A 21,496-nucleotide genomic window follows, 5' to 3' on the forward strand; every position below is an offset into this window, starting at 1 on the left:
CAGCCTTGATCTTCCTTGATCCTGAGGACAGGCCATTTTTTTTTTCCTTTATAGATTTGATTACAGGATCAGGACATAGGCATCTAGCCATGTGAGCTCCAGAAGATGGTAGGGATTGGCTCTGTGACTCACAGAAGCCAAACAAAATAATTTCATCTTCTCAGCAGGCAATTAAACAAATTGCTGGGCAGAATCCTTGTAGGCAGCCACTGTTTTTCACAACTGCTGCTTATTGGTAACGTCTTCAGTGGAACAGGTGAAGTTTGCTTTGCTGCTGCTTCTCACCACGGTGGAGTGTATAGTCTGTGGCTGACAGATCAACCTGCAGCAACAGTATTAATTACAGAGGGTGTTGTAGAGCTTTTGTCTCTGATGGACTGCATGCTAGAACCAGGCTTCTATGACAGAAGTGGGACTTTTTTTTAATTTTAATTGTTTCTTTTGAGTGAGGAGAATGAACTTCTGTGGCTTAGACTATTCTCATGACTCAGCTGAATCTCACCTGGTCATTCAAGGAAGAGTCTCCTGCTTCTCTCATGCTTTAGTGCATAGGCCTGCTCACTGTCCCTGAGCTATCCCTTTCTGCCATACTTGATGACCATCGTTGTTCTCATGAGCTGCAATTTGAGGTAATAGGGCAAGTTAGTTAGAATCACACAATTTGGCTTAGTACCATTGCCCTACAAGCCAGAAGGTCTTTGAGGATTCAGTGGGTGACCAACTGTAGAGGCTATTTTCTTCTGGCTTAAGTCCAAAATGAATGAAACTTCATTCTGGTTACTCATGCATGGAAAATGAGTATCTGTATATCTGGTTCAGTATTGGTCTGTACATGACACTGTTGCTGAAGTCAGTGGAAGAGGGAAGTGTAAGCCGATTCTTGTGGCAGCGTAATTCAGTTCTCTCCCCTAGTCTGAAGCAAAGCCTGTACCAAATGCCAAGGCAGTTGCTGAGGTGTGCAGACAGTCTCCTGTAAACTGCCAACGGTACATGAAATAAACCAGATTTGTTCCCGAGGTTATAAAAAGAGTGATCTGTTTGCTGACACACTTTCTAATCAAGGTGAATAATTTAAGCACTTTCTAGTTTCAAATCCTAACAAATCACAGTTGTTTTTCACTGACAACTATTTGTCTCTGGAAGTTCTTTCTACATGGAGTTACAGGAAAAAAAGAAAAAAAAAAAAAAAGAAAAAAGGAAAGAAAGAAAAAAAAAAGATTGTTTCCAAAATGCATTTGCAAGTAGATCTACTGATGCTTGAACATTCATATTTAGCAGTGTGTAAAAATAAACAGCTGAGATCTGCCCACAAAGCCTCATATGTAATTTGCACTGCACAGCTTTGAGAGCAGAATGTTTCCAAACAACAGAGACCTCAAAAGAAGTTTTTTCTACCTCCTGGGTTTGTATTTTCAGCTTAGGCCCATCAAGAGATTTGATACTTACTTTAATACCTTTGTGTTTATGCATTTCCAAGCAAAGCCTCTTCTCTTTAACAAGGCAGCCCTTCTATCATTAAAAAGCCTATAAACTTGAAGTGCCATAGGAATTCAAGTTCTCTTTTGAAAAGATTTCACAACAGTAACAGTTACACTTTTAGATCTTCCGGCATATGGATTGTAAGAGAATGAGCTAGAGAAGCTCTTGTGAATTTGGGGGTTTGGAGTTGTTTTGCATTATTCCATCTTCAATATGGGAAGAGGTTTTTTTTGGTAGGATAGTCTAAACTTTCATCCGGTCAGATGTCTCGATTTCAGCATAATTACCCGCCTACCTGGTTACAGCCAGGGAAGCTGTGGTGGGTGGGTACCGCGTGAGTTTGGTGGGAATGTTTGGTACTCTGGCCCAGGTACTGGGCTATAAATACCTTCAAGTCGATTTAGTTTTAATCACATCAGACTGGACTCCCTTTGTTGGCTGTAGACTTATGAATAAGCAAGATAGAAAGGATCAGTGCTTTTTCAGAGTGGAAAAATCCTCTGCTGTTGCATGGAAATCTTTTTTTTTTTGTTCAAGACAAAAGTGAAAACTTTCAGATGATGGTTGTGTTTGGAGTACTTTTTCATAGGTTAAACAAAAAACACTGTATGATTATTATTAAATTACACTGTTTATAGTGTGTAGTATAAATTACACTGTTTATATTTCAGATATTCTTAGTAAACTACACAGGTCAGAAAGTAAACAAAATATTGAAACAGTTCTCTGACACCTTCAACTATGTGAAAATAAAAACCATAAGTTTCTGCAAAACAAAGCTTAATTAGATCTTCTTGTGATTCTCTCTCATGATAATTTAGACTGAATTCTGGAAGACATTACAGAGAAATCAGCAGATCATTAAGCTATTTCCAAGTTGTGAAAACATGTCATTGTCTGCTGTGCTGGCAGAAAAGGAGATTGTCTTTTTAGGTGAAAGAAAAGTTTTCCAAAGATTCCAGCCATGATTAAAACTGCCATCAGTGCTCCTCCAAGGACTAACGGTTCAGTTGTAAGAACTTTCTTTTTATCTGGAGAGAAAACAAATGCAGGGTTTACAGAGGAGTGTCCTTCAATGAAATCTAACTAATAATGTATTATCTTAGGACAAATCATGTTTCCCCATTTCAAAAGCATTTATAAAAGAACATTTTTCAAGCAAAATGTCAGTTCCGAAACAATGTGTACTAGTCCATTCAACCTGGGTGAAGAATACTCCCCCAGAGACTCTGAGGAAAACAGCTAATGATGTAAGATGTGAATTTGTGCAAACATTATTTATTACTTACCACATTCTCTTAAATTTTGCTTTTATTTTCAGTTGTTATTCAGGCAGGAAGATTAGAGGGGGTCTGTTAAAGGAGCTAAAGGACAGTGCCATTCTTCTAAATAAAAGATACCCGGCGCACTTTTGTTCTATACATGTGCAGGGTACAGTCATCTGGGATATGATGCTGCCTCTTCAGCTCAGGGGTTGCTTTTGTGGGGAGGAGGCAGTTTTCAGCTCCATGAGTCTCTCCTCTTGTTTCACAGGGACTTCATCCTCCGTTACTCATCTGGGAGGACGAATTGGTCTCCAACCTGATGGGAAGACTCCACCATGAGGCGTTGCATCTCCCATTATGGGTGGCAGCTGGGCTAGACAGTGCTTTCAGATGGAATGCTTCCTTAAGTTACCCAACAGTGGAATGACAGGGAACCGGATGGAGCAGTGGCTGATTTTTGGAAGCAGGTAGTGCTGGGGCCTCAGACTCCACATTTGCAAGGAGCTCTGTGAAAGGCCAAGATTTACATGGGCACCTCTCTGAGCTCAAAACAAGTTTGGCCTGGAAGCCGCAGAGCTCAGGAGGATCATTGTACCTCCTGAGTGTAATAGCACAAAATCTGTTTTTAGTGGACATGGAGTTCCAGATCAAACAAATAAAAAGAATAATGATATAACACCTATATCCAATGTAATTATCTTTTGGACTAGCAAGTTCTTTATATAGCTGCACTTCAGCAATATTTAGCTGGCAATATTTTTATTTATTGCATATGTTTTGGGATATTCTTATCATACACTTTTTCCATACTGCACGACTTTTCTGTTTTCTTTGATTCTCAGCTGCATCATTTGCATCATAAATAAAGATGCGATATGAGATATTCTGCATTTTATAAGTAAAACAGAGGTTAGCTAGCCTTGACTCAGAAGATTAATTCTGAAAACTTTGCAAGATTGAATTAGCCTCTGGTACTTTTCCATTCTTTTAAGTTTTCCCTCACAAAATTGAATTGATAAATGACATGTAATGTTTATCTGAGGGGAAAAAGAGCTCACTTGTTTATCTGAGGGTCAAGTGACAGAACTACATCAGGTGATTGAACTTGGGAGTACCACGGAGGGCTGCAAGGGGAAGCAAACTACTGCTTGTTGTGCAGCCCTGTAGCTTATTTCTGGCTTTGGCAGCATCACGATAGGGAAGAAAGAGCAGACAGAACTGGAATGCAATTACAGCCGGTGGGTCCCCCAGCAAACTGTCAACAATATGTGTCACAAAACTTCTAGCTTCAGTTTTGATCACCGTTTATGCACAGGAAGGCATGGTAGTTCCCAATCATTAGGACTGATCAGGAAGCAATTAGTCATTACAAAAACATCTGGCTGCGTTGTGTCCATACGTGCTAATCCAAAAGAGTACACTGGCAAAGAAATCACACTCCTTCATGATGTGCATGAGTACATTTAAGTTTTTTACAGTAGATTTCAACTTTAATCTCCTTAGTGATAAGAATCACACTTCAAAGCAGTGTCACTTCCTTTCATCTTTTTTATTTTTTAACCTTAAAAACATACAGGTGAGTTGTACCAGGCTGTCTAAAACATTACATTTTAAATGAGCCATATTATAACTTACTTACTTGGAGTTGCTTCCCTGTTGTCTCCTAGCTTTCACTTAATGGGACCATGAGACCATGTGACTGGGGAATGGAACTGTATCTCTTTTAGTTCTGGTCATTCTGCCATAGTTAGTACAATTCTAATAAAAGAAATTGCAAATCATCAGACTTGTATATGCTTCTCTAAAAAAAGTCAATGAATTCATGCACAAAACCGCTTGTTTAGAAACAAAAGGTCACCAGAAGGTTACCACAGAGCTCTACATGTCTGTGAGGTCCTATAGAGGAGCTATTTTCTTTCAGGAGAGGGCTCTGACACCTATGTGTGCAAACCAATACATCATGTACTCCAGAGACACAAGACACAGCTTGTCCTGAAGCCAGAGCAGGAGTATCTGCTACTCAGAGGACTTGCAGTGGAACTCTAACTTTTTTTTGACAACAGGCTGGTTCAAAGTCATTTGAGGTCAGTAGTGGCCTGAACCTGCAGACCAAGTCCAGGAGCTATAGACAGTCTGGAGAAGCTTGCATGGGCACAGCTATACCACAGGTCATTTTCCACCACTCCAAATCAAAAGGTTTATAAGAACTGAGTATCATTCACAAAGAGATTCTGTCTGAGAACAAAGTCTTAGTCGCACATGCTTGTAGTCATACAGGAAGGTACACTCAGCAACAAGAACAATGAAAGAAAGTTACGGGGTTTGAACCTGAACATTTCAGTCTAACACCTCGGGGTTTTTTATTAACTCCTCCAACCGTACTTACATTTCAGAGCCATTACCAGCAATGCCAATGCATTTGCTGGTCACATCCTGAATGATAAAGGTTGCTTGTATGTATAGAGTATGAAACAATAGGATGATAAAAGACATACTTTAGCAATTGAAGTCAGGCTTGAAACATACCTTTTAATTCACAAGCTTGAAAGATTTCTTTTTCTTTATGTCTAACTTTTGCAGATATGACAAAAGGAAATGTCCACATTTGCCTTTTCAGGCCTATATTTATGTCTATAGTATATAAAGTATTATATATTTAATATATATATTATTTATTATATATATATATTTGTCAGAGCTTACTCTCTCATGTGGAGCAACTTTCTACATGCAACTGAATTTCTCAGCAACATTCAATTTTAGTGAATGGCAGGTGCAATGACAACTACTGTGGCTATTACAAAAAACAATTAGTACAACTGTTGTCTCTTCATGACAAAACTGGAATGGACCTATCATGAGCAGATAAATCAGAGGCAGTTTTGGCATTGCAAAGAAAGACACAAGGCTATCAATATGATACTGAAGAGAACAATTCTACTAGGAAGAAAATGTAACCAGGAGAGCAATTTTACAATGAATGCTCAGATTTAGAAGTTTATAGCAAAAGCAGTGTACAGTAACACTGTATTTTTAAGCTCTTTGTAAATTTGGCCTTTAATAGTATTTTCCCTCTTTCCTCTCTTTCCGAGCAAGCTCATTCAACCAATTCTCTCTGCAAAGATAGGCCACTTATTCATATTAAATGCTTCTGCCTGTAATCACAGGTCAAATCTGGCATCCTGCACACTCCTTTTTTCCAAGGACATAGCCTTCCCTCTCTCCAAGCCCCATATATAGTGATCTAGTTCTTGAGAATGATGCTGGGGAACTCCACTGAGCAAAGCCAATGAATCTCTCAGCATCTTGCTTGGACCAGGGAAGGGAATTCCCAAAGTGCTCAGTCATCTGCGGAAAGACCTTGATATGCATGCCATCGTCCTGGTACAGAGATGTCCAGTTCTCCAAAAAGAGTAAATTTCAAAAACAAGGCTGAGGATTAGGGAAGAACTTTCACTATCCATAATAAAACAGATCAGGATTCAGAAATTCTACCCCTTTCACACCCTTGCTACATACCCAGGACTGGACATCCAGGTCAGCTGCAGAGACAAAAATAAAACTTTGCTTCATTGGTTGGGCTCTCAGCCCATCATTCCCTCCAGTCACAGCTGTGCAGGGAAGTTACTAGGGCTTTAGCTATCTCTTCTCCTTCATAAACACATGTGCTGGAGGTTTGGGAATGTCCAGTTAAAGATATTGTGCAATACCCAAGAAAGAGATCTGCAGAAAGAATCAATAGGCATAGAGCTTAATTTGTAGCCATAAGGTTTCCAGTGGCAGGCCAATTTCTTGTCTGGAAGCAAGGGAATGCATCTTTTCCAATTTATAGCCCTAAGACACTGTAAACACTGAAAACTGGGTAAGACTGAAGAAGGCCTGTGCTCATACGTAGACTAAGACTTCATTGTCACTTTGTTTCAAAACAAACAAACAAACAAAAAATCTGCATGGCAAAAATCTGCCTTGCTCCACAAAGAGAAAATGGGGTCAACTACAGTGAGTCGGTGCTGACCATGTCAGGCTGCACATTTTGAAAAAATGGCCATGCATTTTTAAGGATCTCTTACTGTCCCCCACCAGTTTTACTCATATGGGTGAGTAACGGCAACAGAGCTATCATTATACTAATACAAATAAAAGGAGATTCAAGTCCCTTTAAGACAACTACTGCTGGATACCTCTCTGTGATTCCATCAAGATGAGGTCTGCAGATAAATCCTGCAGGAAATGCTGAGGAGCCTTTGGGTTTCACAATAGCTATGGTCGGTCACTATGGAGTATGCCCTGCTTGCCATGGTGCCATAACATCCTTCTTTCCCCCAGTGTGAGATTAGGCTAGGTTAGGTCCTATTAGAAAAATTAAATAAATCAGATGCAATGGTTAATCACTTATTTATGCCCTTAAATGCATTAGTAAGGTGACATTGGATTGCCAGATTTTGAATCACAAGATAGACTAAACAGTGATTTAATAGGATCACATGTTTTTAAAGGTTTTGTGCTTTGTCTTTTTAAAGGAAGTCTATGCTGTCGTGTGGACAGCTTACGTAACAATGTCTGAAGCAATAAATAGCATTTGTATCCAGAATCAGAAGCATGCCCTAGTATTGTTTTTGTCAAACTTTGCCTGTTGGGTACATTTGAAATCTTGTGACTTTCAGACCCAGCATCTGGTTTTGAGTCAATCTCCAGAACATCATTTTAACTTCTTCAATTTCTTCCCTTGCTTGATGCCAGCATGCTGGCATTTCAGATATATCTTTTTTTTTTTAAAAAAAAAAAAAAAAAAAAAAAAAAAAACCCACAAACTGGTTCATAAAATCTTGTTGTCACGAGGCAGCTGCCATTAATGTCTAAACATCTACCACCTGAAACCAGTCAAGAATATATTGTATTTTGTGTTATAATATCTCACAAGCACTGAGAATATTGTATAACGTTTTCTCTTCTGATCTATGGAATATTTTTCCTCTGTGCCTTGTCTAATAAATCTTCTTGCTGTTACCATAATGCTGTAGGATTCCACAACATAAACACTTTTAAAGGAATCTGTTCTTCTGGATGGAATATTATATTGCTCCCATTAGAAAACTCCTCTTCAATTTCAAGAGCACATAATTCATTACTGAATGCTTGTAAATGTCATCTAGTTGTAACTCCTCTAGGAACAAGTAATAGCCTGTGCTTTCAAGTCCCACATTACATTGTCTGATCAGAGAGAGACAAATTCTTTGCTGTTTGTTTTCCTTTGGGACTACAGATGTATAATTCAAGATATAAACTACTATCAGTACAGATCATTTTTTTTTCTATGCACAATGCTGGACAGGCTGCTCTAAAAAAATAATACAAAGTATCAATCAAAATAATATAGACAAAACTCATATTGTTTTTGATGGGACTTTTGTCTGCTTAACCATGGTTAAATAGTTTGATATATAGCTGTAAACTTAAGGCCAAAATACAAACCTTCACTATGGCTCCTTGGTTGCATTTCTGCTGAGTCACTGCACAGGCTTGCAGTAGGAATTATTGTTGTAGCTGGGAATGCAAGGGCCCCGTGGCTCAGTGCCTTGCTCAGGGCTACACACCAAGGAAATGACGACAACTGGGGTTCAGAAACTCCTGGGTGAAGAACCCACTCTCAGCTTTTTAGGGTGACCCAGCAGTAACATAACTTTATCTTTGTCCTCACATCACACAAATACAGAAAAATTTACAGGCTTGCAGACAGCTGCAGTATTGTAACAAATCTGGACTTTGCAGTATAGGAAAATGTAGTTGTAAGAGACACCAAGAAATCTGAACATCTGGATCTTAAACATTGCTTCCGCTCCTTCTCCATTCATTAACATAGACAGTGTTTCATCCTTGACAAGTTGTGGGCAGCTATATAAAATGAAAGTTATGGAAAAGTTAGATACAAAGGTCACAAATCTGTTCCTGTGGAACTGATTGTGTCAGACATTGAAGAGATTTAACTAAACTGCAAGATCCGGTGGTGAGACTTGATATTCATCCATCCCACAGAATAATCAAAATTAGAACTCCAGGAACCCAAATTAGATTGAGAAAAGTAGAAGTGAGAGTTTACTATTTTTTTTTTTTTTAATAATAAAATGGTTTATTATTCAGAAGAATATTTAGTAAAAGATATTAACACCATTTCACTGTAGAAAGCCCCAATTTGCACTTCATTTTTAAATAACTATTTTGAGTTTTCACATCACTTTATAAAAAAATTTTGTTTTTCCAGACTTCACAGAAGATACAAAAAGTGAAGGACTGCAAGGAAAAACATTTCTCTCGTTCTTTTGTATCATCTCTTTTCTTTGAGCAATGGAATAAGACGGGGAAAAAAAAAAAAATAAATAAATAAAAAGCAAAAAGGAGAAAATGTTGACCATGTGCCCTATTTCAAGCCGTACTGAATTAATCTAGCCTCCCTCTCTGCACCAAGTCTCCTTCAGGAAGTTCAAAACTTACCTTGAAATCTGAGAGGCATCTAAATACATGCCAGCACAGGTCTCAAGTGGGCACAGACATACCTTTGGCTTTTTCGGTGGAGCATCTAAGAGAAATCAAGCTCTAGTGCCTGCCTGTAAAAAGGCTAACCTTGGGTAAATTAATTATTATGTCCCTGGCCTTCACCTCTGGGCTTAGTGGCCAAGGGGGCTGCTTTGGCTCAGCTGCAGCAGGAGATGGAGCAGGTCCTCTCTCTGCTGCCATTCCTGATGCTGCACTGCTTAGATATTGATGTGATGTAATGCTGAGAGGGAACAAAGGTCTCAGAAGTGTTTTGATGCCAGTTGAAGTGTTCAAGAGAAACACTGGGTTCATTTCAGCTGCAATCAGTCTTTGTGTGTGACATTGCAAATAGCTGGCTTTATAGTAAGGAACATTTGACATCATTGTATACATTTATTGTATTCTAGGGAAGAATTCAATATTGTAAACTCTTGGTATCAAGAAAAAAGATTATTATTTTTTTATTTGTTGGCGTGATTTGATGGAAAAAGGATTAAAAGGAAAAAGAAATATGGTAAAATGTTGCCAAAATAATTTATAAATGTTGTTATTTGACATATTCTCAGAAGGTGGAATACTGAGAATACTGATTCCTAATGGCAGGTGTAGATCCAACACCTTATATTCTGTGTTCTCTGTCTGCATTGCAAATTTCATCATATTTTCCATATTCCAAAAATATGTAGCTTAGCCAGAAGATCTTGCCTATAGAGGAGAATTGGATCACAAAGTAAGCAGACTATAACTCCAGGAAACATTGTGCCATCCTGAATCAAGATGTTTTGCATCTGAGATTTCATGTTTTAGCATTTTTAATGAAATATAGAAATAGGCAGTATATTTGGAGAGGGGCAGAAAAGAGTGATTGTCTATTGCAAATAAATTTGCCTCCAAGGACAACTTTTTCACTAGCTGAAATGTTCAGTTTCTCCTATTTCTTTATTTTTGGCTTTGTTTGCATCCTGCACAGGTGTCAGCTTTTCTACACACAGTAAAATTTACAATTCACAGGTGAAACCTGTGATGATCAGTGTGTTGAAAGGTTTAACAATAAAACTGCAAGACAGGCCATCCTAAAATTACTGGAATGCAAATCATTTGAGTGCTCCCACCAAGAAGTTCCATTAAGTTCTGTAATGGATTAACGTGCATCCAGTTACAGGTCCAAAGGGAAAGGGCAGACATTGTAAAGATATCTGTCATGGGGGACAGCTTCTGCTAGCTTACCTATTTGGCTCATCCATCAGTAACCTGCTCCTGCACCATGGTACAAATTAGGATCTGCTGCTATTTAAAACATCTTTTTTCTTTTTTAACCCAGAGGTCTCAGCTGAGCTAGTAGGTCAGCAGAGGGGAGGATTTGGAGAGGAGTAAGTGATGAGCAGCTGGGAGGTAGTAATATCTTAACCTGGATCAAGAGCAGCTGATAGTTTGTCAAATTGCAGCCCACGTCCCCACAGTCTGCAGCACCAGCTATTGCTCATCCCCTGCCTGTCGTTCCATTCATTACTGGCAGATAAACACATTAGCTTGGTGTTTCCGCTCAAATTATCATCAGTGAAAAGGCAATATATTTAAATTATTATCAATCTTCATTTTACTAAATTGTACGGATGAATTGCAAGCTCCTTGTAGAAGCTTGTGTTTTGCAAAGGTTTATGGATTGCAAATATACATTTATCCAAATCTACTCTTGCACAGTACAAATCTACATTTAATTAACATGTTTAAAGCTTTCTTTCCTACCTTCATTAGCTAATAACTATTTTAATGCATTCTTAAATTCTGGAAAAAAATCACATGGGAAGTTATAGTAATATTAAAATATGTGTGGCTGCATGGTCAGACTGTGCATACAGCTCAGCTAATGAACTTTTAATAAAGTTGGCCAATACACAGAGCTTCTTCTCTATGGAACATTTATACTTTGACTTTTCCTTTTGTCATGAAGTTGAAGGAGAAATTAAATTTTCTCCCATGAAGTGAGCATTCAAGAAAACATTATTTGAAACTGTCAAACAGCTCTTGTTGAAGTATTTCATCTCATAAAGTAAGGACCTTTGCTTGGAATAGTTTCAACCTTGTTCATAACCCATTAAATCAAAATGAAACACACAGAATTTCATCAAAGCAATAATTCTTTCGATCATTTTTTGAAGTCAATATAGTACTTTGAAAAAATAATTAGCTTAATGGCATGTTTTTTTCTAACAAAATGTATGCTGCTCATGAAAAATTCAGTGAACTCTGGTATCAAAATAATGTTTAATGCATGATATAGGAATACAAACCTGTCTTCTGTAATGGAGTACTGGGCAACATAGGAAGGGTCTTTTGTTGGTGTATACCAGCAGCTTTCAATTTGAATTATTAAATGCCCATGAACCTTCAAGGGGACAGATATGTTTTTGTGATGAATATAAATCTTAAGCTCCAAATCATGTTGGCGCCGTCACCTAATTGGTGCTTGTGAGAAGCTCAACAGAAGTGAGGGTAGTTCTTTTTAGATGAAAATTCATGCAGTGTTAACTGATTCAGATTTTCACTTGAGTTGATACATTTTTAAATATGACAGTTCTTTATAATACATTCCCTTGAAATTCCATTTGGAGAAAGGCTGAACCTAACCCATTCATCAACTTCAGCAACTAGTTTAGGAAAAGGGGAAAGAGATTTTGTTGAAATCTTTTTCCATCATTTTTTCAAATGTTTTTTACAATTGAAAATGCCAGCTCTCATGTTTAAAATAGTACTTTTTTTTCAGAACTCTACGTTTCACTGAAAGTTGAAAATGGATAAATGGGGAAGAATGAACAAAAGCCAAGAACCAAGGGCTGAGAGCTTGAGGTAGTCACAGTGGTGTCACTGGTGCAGCAGAAAGAGCAGAGGACCCTGATGGCAGGACCTTCATGATCTTCTTTGCCTTCTTCCTGCATCAGCTCTCTGGCCTCACAGAAAACATGTTTACTGTAGTCCTTCCAAAGCTGTTTTCTTCAGTGCATTATTAATGAGCATTTTATTTTATTTTATTTTATTTTATTTTATTTTATTTTATTTTATTTTATTTTATTTTATTTTATTTTTTATTAAAAAAAAGGTGTCTAACAACTGAAATTATTTCTTCATTATATCATTTAATAATCTTCCCTTGGTTAAATGTTGATGTCGAGTGAATATCAGTGAGAGCTCTCTTACAATCATTGTGAAGCCCAATGGTGTGTTAGCTGTTTGGCATCACTGCCACACTTCCAATCCTCCCCTCAAAAAAGTATTTGAAAAAAAGATTTAGTCACATAACATACCAAATTTATTTTGACAAAAATATCATCCTCCACAGTCGAAAAGGGTATAGGAGCCCACATACCCTCAAACTTCAGATCTTTGTACAACAACACTGAGAAATTCCCATCTTCTGTGTTCAGTGTAATTGTTCTGTGAATGGTTCAGATCAATTACATGGTTAAAGTAAGACAGCCCATAAATGGATCGCATAAAGCACTTCTGAACTCAAAAATCACTCTTTGCATACTTGGTTCAATAAATTTTAATTTTGAATATCTTTCTTGTGTGTTTGAAGAGCCTCTTACTTTAAATAAACAAAATTACTGCTTTTAAAGCAGTAAAGCACATGAAACAGCATATTTTCTGAACTATGGTGATGCCAGACATGCTGTGCTTCTGATCCTATCATTTGCCAGATGATACAGGAAAATTAGTTTGTTTCAGAGCCCCATCTAGCAAAGCCATAAATTAAAACCCAAATCCTACTCGAGTCACTAGGACACATGTGCTGTATCTGCAGCATGTGTTCAGTGCTTCGCTGAATTGGGATCTGGGGGGGGGAAAGCTGCCCCGAGCAACTCACAGACACACAGACCCCAGACATCAGGTCCAAATGGATCTGTGCAGATGCTGTAGGATGCCCGGGTTCAGTGCTCCCAAGGCACACAGTCTGTGCAAGTGTGTGACCCCTCCATGTCGTGGCTGCACTGGCTCTACCACAGCTTTGTGCACCTTCTGCAGTCCCTTCCCCAGCATGCCACCCAGCAGCTCCATGCTCAAGACCACAAGGTCACTGTAAAAAGGAGAGGTGGCCGGCCCAGCGTACCCCGTGTCTCGTCCACGAGCAGTGTTTATGGCTAAGGTGACTAACCCCAGCCCACAACGCCTGTGGCCCAGCACTGCGTGCACGCATTCAGCAGACGCCATGCCGAGGGTGTGGAGAGGCCGAGGGTGTGGAGATGGCTGTGGGGCTTGTCTGTCCTCACCCAAGGGGACATGCCTGACCAGATGTTTGCAGGTGTTTGTCGCAACCCCTGTGGCAAGTTCAAGAACCTTCTGACTGTGAGACTTTGATCTACAGCATCCTGGAAAATGTAGGGAAAATTTGTAAGGCTGTGTGGCCTAAATAGAAGCCACAACTGAAACCAAAGCCCCAATGCATCAAGCATCATAAGCACATAAAGCAATAGCGAGACTTTACAGTCTGAAACAGACCAAAGTGAACCCTATTAGCCTCAGTCCTCGATAGAGCAGATGAGGAGCTGAGGCGCAGCATGATGAAGCAATTTACTCAAAGCCAGACAAGTGCATGGCAGAGCCAGACAGCAGATGTGGGACTGAGACAGCCCAGGCCTGGAAGCCATGAGTCTGCTCTGGGCAACGTCAGCTGTCTGTGGTCCATCCACAAAGCTTCAGATGGGCTCTGGTGGAAGGGCAAGGTGGGTCAGAAATATCACTCGACCATTTTGCTGTCTGTCTTCTTTAAACAGAACAGTTCAATAGCTCCAGTTAGGAAAAAAAATTACGTGATGTCAACAGTGATCTTATTCTCCCCATTGGGCTTTTGTGCCATGTAACTAATAGGGTATTGGCAAGCAAACGTAATATTGATGAAGGCTCTTGCAACTGTACTGGAGCAGTTACTCTGTATTGTGTTTGTGAAGACAATATGTGCATCATTGGAAGTCTGGAAGTTAATAAAGAAACATTAGGAGACTTGCCAGCAGTTGCTGTTTATATGAAACCATCATAATGAGAACATTTCTATCACTGCACTCCACGCAGCACCATTACAAGTAATCATCATTAATAACAATTATGTTTATTTTGTTAGCATTTAGACACAAAAAGAGCTCTCCTCCCACTGTGCTCAACACAGACTACAGATAGCCTGTGCTGGAGAGTTTCATCCTCACGTACAGGCCTGACTCTGGCTATGCAAAGGGAGATGGATTTCTGTCCTTTAAATCCCCCAGAAGATGGATAGCTGGAGGGGATCTTAAGCCAATACTCCAGGTTTGCTTTTGCTCTCACACTAGCACATCCAAGGGGCACCTCAGCATGTTACAGTGATGCACCTAAAGCAGCAGACAAGAGTTGTAGGGAATAAGCATTGAGCTGAGCAAGTGTTGGCATGGTTCAGGCAGCTTTACTGGCCAGGGTCAGCCATGGTTGATAGAGGCACAGTTTCCAGAGGCAGCGAGGTTTCACACATACTGCATGCAAAGAACAAGTAGATAGAGAAGGAAAACCTTGGCAGTACTGACAGAGAGAAGGGATCTCTCTCTTCCCTTTAACATCCTGATATTGAGCTGCTGGCAGCTCCATTGGCATGTTGGTGTTACTAACATCGGGCTGTCTGTTCCCAGACCACAGCCCATGGCAAGATGGGTGGTAAATGCTGGGGGGAGCTTGTGAGGGACCAAAAGGGAGGTGAGGGAGATCTGTGGGTATCGCTGCACAGGGGCCTAGGGGAGGGCACTTGCCAGCCTTGGCCAGATGAGGACCCAGAGAACCTCATCTGCAGGCCAGCTTTTAATGTGAGCTGGGTTCAGATGAACTCCATGGTCCCTTCCAGCCCAGCTGCCATGGGGATGATTCTCTGAATGCTTGGCAGAGGACGGAAGCTGCAGCAGACTTGAAAGCAAACACAGCATCGTGGTGGAGGCACTACCTGAAGCTAGTGCTGCAGCAGTGGAGCAGAGGCAGGAGGTAAAATGCAAATCCTTAAGGAGCCTGGCTTTGTTAGCTCTGAAACCAGAGCCACCTGAGATGAGAAAATGAACATTCATTAAAGTAATTTCAAGCCAAGAGTTGGCTCCAGACATGATTAAACTGACAGTGTGTTAAGGTAGCAGAGACAAAAGGACCCATAACCTTATTGGTGATAGGTGTTGAAAATCTAAAACCCAGGAACTTCAAATGCCCCTTCTTTCTGTATGAATAACATCCAGAGAAGTAGCTGTTGGGAGTGTTTTTCTCTTCTTTTCCCCAATATGCACATCTGTTTATTCTGACTTTTTTACATATTTCATTATTTCAGATTGCAAATTATAATTATGGCTATTAATTCAAGGAACTGGAGAAAGCTGCTGTGCTTCATTTAACTTTTCTATTAAGTTACACCTTTGGTAAACCTCCTGCACTTGGTCTTTTAATAGCTGTGAATTTCCTTCTTTAATGTATATTCCGAAACAGCATATATAGTAAGTTTTTGTTCTCGACTGTAGGAAGATCTATTCCCGTGGGCTTTGGGCAACATCAGCTTTTTGATTAGTGTCTGTCAGTCTTTTAAAGAAATTATAGTTTTGCAGCATAGGCCCAATTACTTTCATTACCTAGTGCTTTCAATATCTTATGGATGATACTAGTTCTTCAAACCGTGCATTAAGTTTACGGAGACTCTTCATTGTCATCACATTTTCTGGAAATATCAGCAGTTCTCATGAATATTAGAGTGAATAATAAGAAACTAGTACAGGGCGGCAGCAGCAAGAAAAGACAGAGAAAATGCAGAACTGTTTGCTTCAGCATCAAACACGTGCTATTCTGTAGCTTAAGCCACCACAGCTGCAGCACCAGAAGAAATAAACATGGCATTTAGGAAAAAAAAAGGTTCCTTTCCAACAGCAGGCCTTTGTGCATATTACCACTCTACTTCCGCAGTCTGTCAGATCGGTTTTAATGCTGAACACGTAAACATTTCCTTTTTCAGTACCATGGCATTCAGTATTGTTCAGGTGTAAATCAGAGATCTGGAACTAAATGATCATTTTTAACAGCTTATTATGTTTTAGCATGAGCTCATTTTTATCTAGATGGTCATTACCTTATTCACACTTATTCCAAGCTCTGAAACAGAACATTTAATTTCTAAAAAATTGAGCAAACAAGGAGCAAATAATTATTAATAGGAGCTATTAATATGTCCAGAATCTTGAGATGAGGGCTTGGGTCTTTTTTTCATATCAGGCTGTCAAGACAAACTGTGGCTCAAAGAACCAGAGGATGCATAGTTGATGGCTAAGAGTTGCCCTCATGGAGAGAGGACTTTTATATCCCCATTGCCCCAGAATTTCTTTGGTAGCTGTGTAGATCATCCAGTTAGGCTCAGTATACAGCTCTGGAGTAATGCAGGAAAAAGGCAAATCACTCATTTCTAATCATCTGCCTGGATCATCTGGGCTGGATGTCAGACATAATATAACCCTCCAAGTGTGATTTACGGAGTTACAGCATAAAACCTTGCTCTGTTCTTACTGTTTGGTTTATGTTGCAAAACAGTTTTCTTAAATAACAGATAACGTTTCCACTAACTTAGATGTTATCAGTATATTTAGACAAAAAAAAAGATGGTTTTGAATCAACTGACAAACTTAAGAAAGAAAAACAAACAACCAAAAAGTTGTCTGGATAAGAATTAAATGGATTTTTTTCTCTGGTAAAAGAAGCAGACCAGCAAACAAGAACATTTTAAATCAATTCAAATGTTCTTTTTTTTTTTTTTTTTTTTTTTTTCTCTCCTTAGGTTACTTGCAAAATGAGAAATTTGATTTTAGAGGCAAGTAACATACTTATTTCTGAAAGTATCGGAATATTTTTTGACTTTTCCAACATGAAATAGGTCATTAAAAATGTCGGAGCAAAAATTTCAGTATTTTCATAATTCTGTTCTCCTTGGTTTTGACTGAAGCATGCTGCAGAACTCAGCTTAAACTTGTGTATAGCTTCTGCCTCCCTTCTTACCACACAACATTTCATTTTTTCAACCATGTTTCATTAATGGCTAAGACAATAATAAATTGCCAAGCAGTAGGTAAGAGGTCAAAGCAAGACAGTAAACACCATGTGGAGATAGTAAACACTATGCAGGTGTTCACTCTACAGCTCCAGCAAAATGCATGCAAAGAAAAGCCAGATCTTACCATATTTGTGTGCTTTTAAGCATCATCATACCAGATGGGAAACTGGTCTTATTGTGTCCTACAAAGTCCTTGGGAAGATCAGGCTGTGTTAAGCTAAAGAGGTTTGCAGGTGTACTCAGGAAAGTGATGGAATGGATGCTCTTTTACCTTTTTTTGTTTTAACCTGTTCTGTTTTTTCACCATGTTAATAGCCTGGAGTTGTCTCCGTGCCACCACCACCAATTTTTGTTTTCTTTATTGACAAGGGGAAGGATGCTAGAAAGAATTAGAGAGAGAATGATTCTGCTCTTTCTTCTGGCACAAAGAAGACTAAGCACCCCTTTGCCCACATCTGTGCCTCATTCAGGGACATGGTGTACCCAGAACCCAGATGGGAATGGCCTCAAGCATCTTTTGGGTTTCTGTGTCAGATGCAGGACACTTCTGTCCAGACCTCAGCAAACAGTGTGAGGAGCAAGTCCTAATGTGGAGCTCCTATTAGGAAAATTGCAACTCATTTTTCAGGTTCTTCCCTGTAGTGAAGCTCTCGGTGCTGGAGCTGGTGAGCAGCAGCTCACACACCCATTTGCAGTGCATGGACTGACTTAGGTGCCTGTACATATGCCAAGAGAACCAGAAAGCTCTTAAGTGCTTACAGCTTTGGATGGGATAGGGAAGAGCACATGGTTTAGCACTGACTGTGCTACTGAAGGGACGTTCCTGCCCCGCAGTATGAGACATTAGTTTTGATGAACTGCCCAATACAGCTGCTGGAACCAGAAGGCTCTGGAGGCGTCTACTCTGACATCAAATGACACCTTGGCACCGCTCCACATAAGTATTGCCCTCAAATGCCCTCGTCCCATCCACGTTTCACCCTCTTTTACAGGTGAACCAGCAGAAAGGCAGCTCACTGCCAAGTGCCAGAAGGCTTGGTCCAAAACAAGTCTCCTGGAGCACTGGAACAGGGACACGCATGCTTGTCCAGGGCAGATCGGAGGACTCTCCTGTTTATCATGTGGGAAGAACAGCTCTTAAGCTGAACAGTGATCTGATAGAGGAAGTTCCTGCTATATTTCCCCCCTCCGTTGGAGTGTATATGAAATCTCTACAAAAAGTAACAAGGAAATACTGAGTATTGCGTTACTAATAGATAGATGATATTCAGCTTCACATTAATGTTACAACAAATGCAGTTGGTGGAAGAGATGATCTCCAGCAAAAGGAGATTTTTAATTGCATGATGACTGATCTTCTGGGTCACACAGTGATAGGGCTGGCAACAACAGCATGCAGCATTAGCAAGCACTGTGGTCTCTCCCTGTCTTGCAAGCAAGGGCCAGTGTCCCAGCCACACCTCAGGCTCAAGGCTGGTGCTCAAATCCCCAAAAGGGCAAACAAGTCAGGGAGCCTTTTAATTATTCTGGGCAGGGTAAGGAGAGCCTTGTGTTTTGTATATGACCTTTGCAATTGTTTGTAAAAGCTCCAGCATTCTGAAAAACGAAGGGAAGATTGTTTCTCATGCTTTCTTGGTTTGCAGAGGGAGAGCCCCAGCTCGCTGTTTACCACTGACTCACCCGCTCGGTGTTGACATGAGCAGTCCACGTGAGCTGCCACCGGTTAATTCCACCTCAGCAGCAGCAGCTCCTCCTTGCTGCCAGCTAACCGCTGGCGCAGAGCGACAGCCACTTCTGCCACAGTGCCTTTCTGCCAGCTTATGAGCTGTTCTTACTGTCACTGAAGCAGCTCGCAGAAGCTTTTCTTTACTAACTGCCTTCCAAAATGTCACAGTAGCTATTGGCTTTAACGTTATATTCTGGAAAGGAATGAGGAACTGCAGGAAGCAGAAAAAGAGGATAAAAGAGGTTTCTGCTTTGAAGGGATGATTGAGTCATTGAATGGAGAAATTGAGGAACAGAAATGCAACCATGCAGTGTTTGTAACCCAGAATGTCTCTGAAATTTAGATTCAGGTACAAGGGTTATGTAAAAGACAGGTCTCATTTACTAAATAATCATCATCATCAGTTTACAGAGTGGCTCATTTACTCTTCACTTGGAACAGAGGCCCAAGCGTTTAATTATCAAATCACGCGTGCCCTGGCGCGGGAGACACAGGCTGGAATTCCCAAAGGATGGGAGACAGCTGCTCAACTCTCATTGCAATTTCACTGACACTTAAGGGAATTAGTGCAATTAGCAAACGTAAGACAGAGGAGATTCTCAAGCTGACATTTTTGCACAGGAATCAAGGGAAGCTAATTTTAATCTTCGTGCATGTAGGTTTTCCTGCAGAACAGAATACTGAGAGCAGATGCTGCCATAGACTACGCATATGTTTTTCTTGGAAGAAACCCTATGCTCCTGTGAAATAGTTAACAGGGGCCTGATTCTTCTCTCATTTCTGTAAACACCCAAATGTTTACAGCAACATCCCAATGTTAGGTGTTACTGTACCAAATCCAGATGTCCCAATTCAAGCAAAACTTTATAAAGTGGAAAGGAATTCTCTGGATAAGGCAAGCTGCAGCTTGCTCTCGATGGATGTAACCAGAGCCAAAGTTTACTCTCAGTTGCATTGGCAGGAGCACAGAAACTCCATAAAACCCCAGATTTACAGTGGACTGACTGACAGCAAAATGTGTCCCAAGGTACTGACACTTACCCGAAGGAACGAACCTGTTTAAACATCTCATTGGAACTGAGCAGTGGCATACCCTAACTTTTGACTTTTTCCCCCTGCTTTGACTTTTTTTTTTTTTTTCCCCATATGAACACCTTACACCTTTGTTCTGTTAACACATGATATTCCTTATTCAGGATACCATGGACACCTGAGCAAAGGGAAACTAGATGTAGCACCATTTCTACTTTTCTTTTTGCCTTAAGAGGAAAAGGTTGCTCTCCAAAACACCAGCCGTGCACTCCCATTTCTCTCGTTACTGCTGCATGTCACATACTCCTGTTCTCCACCTCTGAACGAGGGTTAGAGCTCTCAGTCACCTCCAGTGTGCTCTCAAGTCTCCTCAAGCCAGGGGCTCTCCACAGCTGAGCTGTGGAAGCAGCACACAGAAGGATGCACAGAAGGATGGCCCCTGCAGGAGTAGCCAGAAGGCTCCACTGCCTGTATTCTTTCTCAGCCTTTAGTCACATCCTCAGCAGGAAAACGTCTCCAGCTGGCTGACGTCTGGCCAGCAAGTCTACCAACGCCAGAGGGATCCTCTGGCTCCTTCACAGTGAAACCTGGACATGAAAGGGATGTTTTCAGGGTGATCCACTGAAATCCTACTTTCCATTTCTCCTCCTATACATTGTGCTACAGTATTTAAAATTAAACGGTACTCTGACAAAGTGGAAAACTTTGAAAAAAATTAGAGGGGGACTTAAAAACCTCTCTTCCTTAGTGCAAGTGCTGGTACAGATGACTATCGTAAGATATTGTCACCATCTTAAAAGCCTGCATGTTATTCTCACCGGCTATTTCCTTTCAGTTCAAGGAAACCCCCAGTGTGGACTTTCTGTGAGAACCTCATTTAATAACTGGACCCTAACGGGCCTCAGTGCCTTCCTCTAACATACTTAACTCTTCATTACTTATTTATTCCACAGAGTACAAGAGATCTATAAAAGCCTTGAACAACTGTTCTTGGTTGCTGTAGTCTTTTGCTACAAAACCTGGCTATTTACATCATAAGCATTTCAGCACAGCAGCTGTAAGATGCTCTGCTCTGTATTTCTCCAAGATGTGGTGTTTCTCCAAGTTCATGCAATCTTTCTTCCGAAGTGTTGCTAGAACAGGCATCTCTCCAGGAAGGTTGATGGGCACCTCAGCTGAGGCAGGCTGCTGAGAGCAGTTAACTGAGGTGTAGGTACACAGGAGACGATCTTGATCTGCTTGCACACAGCAATGGAGAGCGCTGCAAGAAACAACTGAGCAAGTGGCAAGCATCAAAGCCGCATCAGTACCCAACAACACAGCAGGAGCAGGATCCTGTTGAGTGCCAGCAGGTGCAGCGTGCAACAGCTTGCAGCAAAC

Source organism: Aythya marila (genome assembly GCF_965140915.1).
Source record: "Aythya marila genome assembly, chromosome: 3".
In the NCBI taxonomy this organism is placed as follows: domain Eukaryota; kingdom Metazoa; phylum Chordata; class Aves; order Anseriformes; family Anatidae; genus Aythya; species Aythya marila.